This window comes from Aptenodytes forsteri, unplaced genomic scaffold (assembly GCF_000699145.1).
Source record: "Aptenodytes forsteri isolate BGI_AS27 unplaced genomic scaffold, ASM69914v1 Scaffold3, whole genome shotgun sequence".
In the NCBI taxonomy this organism is placed as follows: domain Eukaryota; kingdom Metazoa; phylum Chordata; class Aves; order Sphenisciformes; family Spheniscidae; genus Aptenodytes; species Aptenodytes forsteri.
The window spans coordinates 2,221,089-2,228,986 of record NW_008795283.1 but is presented as its reverse complement, the minus strand read 5'-3'; positions in this window follow the sequence as shown (position 1 = coordinate 2,228,986).

The following is a 7,898-nucleotide window of genomic DNA, read 5'->3' as shown; positions in this document are numbered from 1 at the left end:
TCTGTAGCTGAAACTGCAGTGACTAAAGAAGCTTTTGGTTATGTGATAAGGAGAATATAAAATTTTAAATGATCAAACCTTTCCAAATTGTTAGTTCCACATGGAGGATTATTTTCTTGAGGCAGAGTATTTTAATGAGTTAAATAAAACGGTCCATTTTATAATATCCCCTTTTTTTACCTATCTCCCCATCTGTCACAGTAAATCCAAGCACTGCATGTAGTCAGAGCCATCTGGTATCATTTTCTACTCCTCAGGGGACCTCGGTGTAAACAAATTCCTCTTACTCTCTCTGTAATAGCCATCTCTGCCTGTGTTTTCTGCTGTGAGGTAGGTGGCAGCAGGTCTAGCAGGTAATGCTTTAAGGAAGTGCTAGGCATGTCCCCCTTTCCTTCTGTAAATCCTTCTAGGAAATCGATAATCTTCTCATTAGCTGTTTTTTTCAGTTAATGATTTCTTAATTGGTGATAGGAATTGGACTAAAGCTGTTTCCGTTGATCCCAGTGTGTTCAGGTACTTTCCCTACTGTTCTAATTATTTTATTGTTCCTTACATAAAGAAGGGAAATATTTCTTTTTCAGCACTTGATGACAGATGCAGAAGCTGCATTGATATTAACTTAAGTGAGGATGGCAGAGCTGTCACACCAGGATAGGAATTTTTGATAGTTGCAGCATGTCAGATGGCTGGGTGTTAAACATGGAAACCCACTGTTGACTTCAAAGAACCATTTCCAGGTGGATTGTGTAAAAGGCTAATGTTATCCAAGAGATGCAGGAAAACTACTGCGTTTATTCAGAACCAGGTCAGAGTCTTCAAGGAGCTTTTGACAGTAGCAGATGTGTCCGTGTGGTATCGGCTCTATGCAGAATGAGAGAGAGATACTGTGGAAAAATGTTGCTGCTGCTCCCTTCCTGTTCTGTGCTGGGACTTGGTAAGAGGAGGAGGGAAGTGTATTTGTATTCTTTTGGGGGTGGAAGGAGGAGGAGTGGTTGTGGCATGATGGGAAAGTTTATGATGAATTTCAGATTCCTGTTCACCTCAAACTTCTTTTAAAAATAAAATCTTTTTTTTTTTTCCTATTGTCCTTTTATTACATCTCTTAGCAGCCTGGGCTTTCCAGGGAAAAACATTGCGTGGTCATTGCTGTTTACCTGACTCCATGTATGGAACTGTAATTTTAATGTCTCTTTCCAAACCATTTGTACACAAAATCATTCCATGAATGGCTGCCTTATAATTTTTCCACTTTAATTGTGAATGGTTAAAATAATGTTGCCGTTTTCAATTTGTTTTATTATATTAAATTTTTACTAGGTGCAGTGCTTTGGAGTTGGCTTGTCATTTACTGCATGGGGTTTTGTGACAGCTCCGACAGAGAAATGACAGTCTTAAATGGGATGCAAGTGGTGCAGACAGTACGTTTTCTTTTTATATAAGTGTGTTTGCTGCTTTTCTTCATAATGTCTGAGCACCTCCTGGAAACCTGAAGTGTGAAACTGCATGTGGGGAGGCAGTCTAGCAGGTTGATTTGGACATGGGTATGAATGGGTTTAGAGGTATAAATACAGAAAGGATTTGACAGCTCTGCTTGAGAGGGGCATTTGATAACTTCTGTCTCCCGCAGAGTGTTTAGGAGTTGGCATTGGAAGCTCTCTCTTCCCCCACCCCGCCCCCAAGGAAATCTCTGATGCTTACAAGGCAGAGACCTTTTTGGAGGGCCATAAGGAGATAGTTGGCTCAAGATTGCTCCAGGCCACTGTTAAACGGCTGGAGGACACGCTGGGGCTAAAGAAAATTGAGAGCACAGGATGGAGTGAAAACAATCTCGTCAGCCCCAAACCCAAAATGCAAATGCTAAGTCCATCCATCCTTTCTGGAGGCTCTGTGACAAAGTAGGCTGTGCCGTATGTATGTGCCTCTGTGTGATCTGGATTAAAAGTCAACTTTAAATATGCATGCAAAGATGTGAAGAAAACCCTAGCCTGCTTTTTGTGTTATGGGGGAAAACTGCTGGTGAAATCTTTCTTGCCCCTGTTCTGTGGTTTGTTTTCTTTTTTTTTTTCTCCCATCTTCTTGCTGTTTTCAGGCACCAAGTCACAGCTCAGCTTTCCTTGTGACTGTCCCGTGATCCTACTGCTTAGCTGTTCACAGCTCCTCAGTATTGCTCTGTCTTCACTACTGACACAGTTTTTCTCAAGGCAGCTTACCTTCTTCTTGCAGTGTACAATGAAATGAAAGTCTGTGTTAAGCCATAGCTACCCAAGTTCTCTCTCTAATGCTAGTCGTGGCGGTCATTGTAACTGACAGTGGACTGTGTTCTTGCTGTGAAGAAAAACTGGCTTCTCAGGCTCCTGAATTTCTCTGGAAGGGTTTTATTTGCCTTTGACATAATTTTGAACTGCAAAGAATAGTTGGAAATTAAATTTTAGTAGTGGTCTCTAAGAGGTGCTCAGGCAGGGGATACGAGTCGAGCTTTGAAAATTAATTCTGTTTTGTTACCTGAGCGAAATCTTGCAGGGCTTTTTCCCTATGGGACATTTTAGGCCATATTTTTAGAGTTTGCAGGTTTTATTAAAAGATTCTGAAAAAATCCAGTGAGTTGCACGTTGTGTGCTGTGATTGTAGATTTTTTTTTTTTTTTTTTTTAAAGATGCAACTTTAAAAAGAATGGCCACAGCTAGACACCTCTGATTAAAAATGTTACTTTACCAAAGTTGGTTGGGACTAGATTTAACATTTTAAAACACATGTAGGGCACAAATAAATGAATAAATTGCAGGACTAAATGCTGAGTAAAAAACAGAAGGGTGCTTGTCTCTTGCCAAAGCATATGTAAGTTATGGTTTCTGTCCTGATGTGTGTATGCTTTTAGGGGTTTGTCGAAGAAAGTTGTTATTACCACTGCAGCATCCTGTGGCTACTGCCAGGATTTAGTGCGAGGATGAGAATCGGAGTTGGGATCCTTGCAATAACTAAGGAATAACTAGGAAGTTGACTCCCTGTCACGAGGCAGTCCCTAAGGAAACACCTGCGCAGGCTTTTCAGAGCTGTACGTAGATCTGCGGGTTCTGCAAGTAAGTGGTCTGAAACTCTTGTCGCTTGACCTTGTGTGATAAAACTATCAGCTGGAGCAATTCAGGAAATGTAAGTAGTTTAAAGCAATCTTAGAGAGTGAGGCAACCCCTTAAGCAGCTTGCAGATAGGTAATTGAGGACTCACCTTCACCTCCCTGCTATGGGGATGGTACCTGGCAGTGTGCCAAGTTCGTTAGCACATGGTGGGAAGGCACTAATTGGATGCAGTCTAGAGCACTAATTGCAGAGTGGTCGGGGCTGGAAGGGACCTCTGGAGGTCACTGGTTCAACAACCCCCCTGCTCAAGAAGGGCCACCTAGAGCCAGTTGCCCACGACTGTGTCCAGATGACTTCTGAATATCTCCAAGGTGGGAGACTCCACAACCTCTCCGGGCCACTTGTGCCTGTGCTCAGTCACCCTAAGAGCAAAAAGCTTTTTTTTTCTTATGTTCAGAGGAAACCTCCTGTGTGTGCTCATTGCCTCTGGTCCTGTCACTGGACACCGCTGAAAAGAGCCTGGCTCCATCCTCTTTGCACCCTCCCTCCAGGTGTTTGTATACATTGATGAGATCCCTCCTGTAGCTGCCAAATTGACACAGTTTATAGATATTCTTGCTCTCTATACTCTCCAGCTGCCCTGTAAGCAGGATTGGGTTTTAGACATACATTTTCAGAAGAGAAAGAGGAATGATGCTGTTATAGGATGGGTGACGTATGCATTCCCAAAATCTTCGTGCATTCATTTAAGAGATACCCTTGATGGAGACGATTTATAAGCAATTCATTAAAAAAGGATTTTTTTTTTTCTCCTGCAGTTGCTATCTACAGACTTATCTAGGATTCTGTCACTTTAACAGTGTTTTAGGTATTTCCCTCAAGCAGTAAGCAATCTTCTCAGCTATTTGCTTCCTTTTGATTGTTCTGGTAGCTCATAGGACTTGTGTTAGGAAAAAGTGTAATCTCTTTATACTGGCTTAACCACAAGAGAATACGATTAATGTAAAGTCAGTAGGAGAAGTGAAACAAATGACAGTGTTGCTATTGTAGCTGGTACTGGCAGATGCAAGGCAGTAAGGGGGGGAAGCCGGTATTTTGCCAGATAGGCTCTTGGTTTTTCAGCAGGTAAAATTCAGTTTTAATGGTGAAGCATTATGCAGTATATTAGCATTCTTTTAGTGTGTTTAATAAAAATGTCATCTCGGTAACTGGAGACTTAACCGCTGCAGTCTGTTGTAAATCCTTTTGGAGATGTGAGGAAGTGCTTTGGGTGCATTTATGTTACAAGAGTTACCGCTAAAAACTTCAGTATTGAGGAGCTGTGGTTTTGCAAGCTTCCTGATGATGGCTGTAGAGTGTTCCTTCATTTGCTAAGGAAAACTTTTTCATCAGCATTTTCATCAGACACTCATTAGGGATGAGCACAGCAGCAAGAAGATGATGAGCTATCATCTATTGTTCCAGCTTACAAATTAAGCCATTCTTCTACTGATAGGTGCAAGCCTTATTCTAATATCCCTGCAGGCGGAGTTGCACAACATTCCACCCTCCTTATCACAGTGCTTCTCCCTCTTGTCTGAGATGTCTAGAGATTAACAAACCCTTATGGTGGATGGGGGGCTTAAGAAAAATCCCTCATTCAGAAAACTTGTAGAGCTAATTAAAAGTAGGCTGTATCGTGATGACTGACACCAAACCTATATAGTATTTAGAAAATCTAAAAGGCAAGGTGAAATTATTAGAAAGGAGGGAAATGCTTGTTCTGTATCTGTATGCCCATCCAGTGTCTGAAGTGGTAATTACTTTGTGATATGTATGATCATAGTTATGTTGGAGTCTGTGGAAGTTAATGGGCTTGTGCTGTCTGAAGAAACACTTTAAATGAGATACTTGTCGTTGCACTGGGCTGAAGAGGGCTGCTAAAAACCCTGCTTACAAGCCTTAGTACTGATCTGACTGACTCTTGCTGTAACACCTCTTAATCAAGCTCTCCTTGCTTGCCTCCAGAGGGTGAAGCTGTAAGTAGAATGAGTTGTGTTTTAGGACTGTAATGGATTTCCCAATTTCCCATGTTCTGTTTTCTCTTTTTGACAGAGAAACTGAGGGACGGCTGATTTTGCACAAAACTTTGTACTCCTGGTATCTGCTCTGTGCAGGTGCTTTGGTGCATATGGAGGGCTAAGCCATGGGTCTGTCTGGGAGTTTTTTCCGTGCTTATTCCTGCAGCCTGGACTTCAGCAGTATGAAAGAGGCTTCATCTACAAAAGCTGTGTGGCAGCATGGCTCACAGGAGGGTAAATGGAGATGGCCCTCTTAGCCTGCTGTATTTTGTGGAGAGCAGTGTTTTCGGCATCCTTCCTTGGCAGGCAGTTATCTTTCATCTGGCTGATGGCTCTCCTCGAAGTACAGGGTTTGCAGTAGAGCTGCCATGGTGTCCTGCTGTGATAGATGGCACCAGTAGATCTTTGTGTCTCTGTATTTAGATAACCACTTGAGAATGCAAATAAGAAGGAGGCAAGAAGTATGCCTTGTTCCTGTCCTGCGTACGCGCACAGCACGAGCCCTGACCTTCCAGTGACTGGCTGTGAGCAGGACCAGGAAAGAGAGAAAAGCTTAGCGTGGAGGCTGCTGCAGATTAGAGCTGAGGGGTATAGCAGAATGTATAGGTGAAGGGTGTGAAGAACATCAATATTGTGGTCCCTGCAGTTTCCACTCCGGAATGAAGTCCTAATTGTAGTGTCCTTAGCTTTTTAAGGTCTTGCCTTCAATGGTCATGATAATGGTAGGGGTAAAGGGAACATTGAATGTGTATGCCAGAGCAATTATGGTCTCCGTGTGCATGTGCTGGGCATTTTATGGACTTTAGATTAAATAAAAACATGGTTTAGCCAATCCTGTTTTCTGGATACGTATTTATTGTTTAAAAGTTAAGCCTATGACTTCTTTGTTCCCTCTGGTCAAAAGAGGGAAAGTGGGTAGAAATTAGTGGAGTGCAATCAATATCTAAACTTGTACAGTTGAGAAACACCTTGTAGAAAGTAGCCCTGCTCCTAACCCTATTTTAGAAACTTGGAGAGTTCAGATCTACTGACTGGTGTTGAAACAGCTAAGGAGTGCGCTTCTCCAGAGCGGGCAGCCATCAGCCCTGGATCTCATTTACTGTCCTACTTCTTGCTGGGCTGTTTTGTCAGATCTTAAAAATGTTGATGGTGCTCCAGTTGTTTGCCTGTGTTACTATGTAGAGGTATTACATTTTTTCCCCCTCCATTATTCTTCCAAGGAAACTCTAACAAATCCTTCTCTTTTGCAGAATTTTTTTGGCTGGCCGTTGTATCCACAGTACTGCACAGGTATATGTATTCTTGTGGTGGTCTGGATTTAGTACCAACGTCATAGGTGAGGAACTGTGGCTGAGAGAAATCAAGTTACATGCTCAAGTCAGGTAGGGACATTGCCAGGGCTGGAAACTAAGCCCCGGTGTACTGAACCCTGCTTTGGTGCCCTCATTACAAAGGCAACGCTTTTTCTGTGCTCAAAAGCAGGACTGAGTAAGCAATTGCACCTTTGAAACTCTGTGCTGGCCCCCAGGATACCTGCTCTAAACCTTGCCTCTGATCTATTTGCTAGATCTCCGAGTGTCCTGGCACCACAGGGTGCAAAGGGCAAGAAAGTATTTTAAAATTGCTGAGCTGGCCTTTATGTAGCCCGTGCTACTCATGTGGCATGTATATGCTTGTCATAGGTAGTCGTCAACTTGACTTGGATGTTTTCTGTGCAGAAAGCTTCCTGCAGAGCTCAGTAAGGTGTGTCACCTGGTCAAACCACGTTCTGGGTAACTCTCTACTGTTGCTACTGTCATTTTTGGGATTGGGTTGAATAATGTTGATCGCAAACAGATAAGACGCGGATAAAGCAAAATGCTCTAGGAAAGGTCAATAGACATGCAGGTGGTGTGCATGCTAAGCTGCAAGCTGTTATAAAACCTTCTTGGGGAAAGGTTTGTTCTTGCCTCTCCATGTGCACGGAGGTTCAGCCGCTCGCTGTGAGGAGGAGCGCTCCCATGGCCACTGCGCCCTCCCGCAGCCTCAGAAATGGGACTGGGATTCGGCTGGCTGGGGCTGCCCGAGCAGTGCGGCTGGTTAGGCAGCAGTCACTGCGGACATGCAGCACTGCCTTTCCCCAGGGAGGAAGGGAAGGGAGCATGTGCTGGTGGGTTCATAATCTAAGAAAAAGAAAGAAAGCAAAGCTATATTTATTTACTGCTGTTGAACAAGCTGCTGGTTGGAAGCAGCCTATTTAACTATTCCAGTACTAAGCATTTTCTGTTTATGTAAGCCGTGTGATCGCTTCGTGGTATTTAGGCTTGATGGAGGAAAAACTGGTGTATTGCAGGAAGCCTACAGGCTATCTTCTGGAGGAAGCTTTTCCAAATGTAGCTGACAACTCTAATGTATTCTAAAGTCCCTAAAAAATGCCTGTTTAGCAGAAATCGTCTCCTTTTTTTTTTGCTAAGCACCAGAGTGAGTGAGTCTTCTTCCAGAAGAGATCTCTTAGTAGGATTAAAAAAAAAAATTACCTCCTTTAGATGCTGAGAGAAATGGTCATTGACTGTGGTCTCAGTCCCTGAGCAAGCCACCCCCCAAAAGCCAGGCTGTAAGTGCTTACTGTCCGCAAGGCTATTGGGCTGGCTGCTTGCTATCTAATCCCTTTGCTTCAGTAAATTGGTATCTTATTTTCTGTCTTCCTGTAAGTCTCCTGAACTGGTGCTATATCCACAGCTAATAGTTTGATTAATATGATTTGGGCCATCCAACATGGATCTGG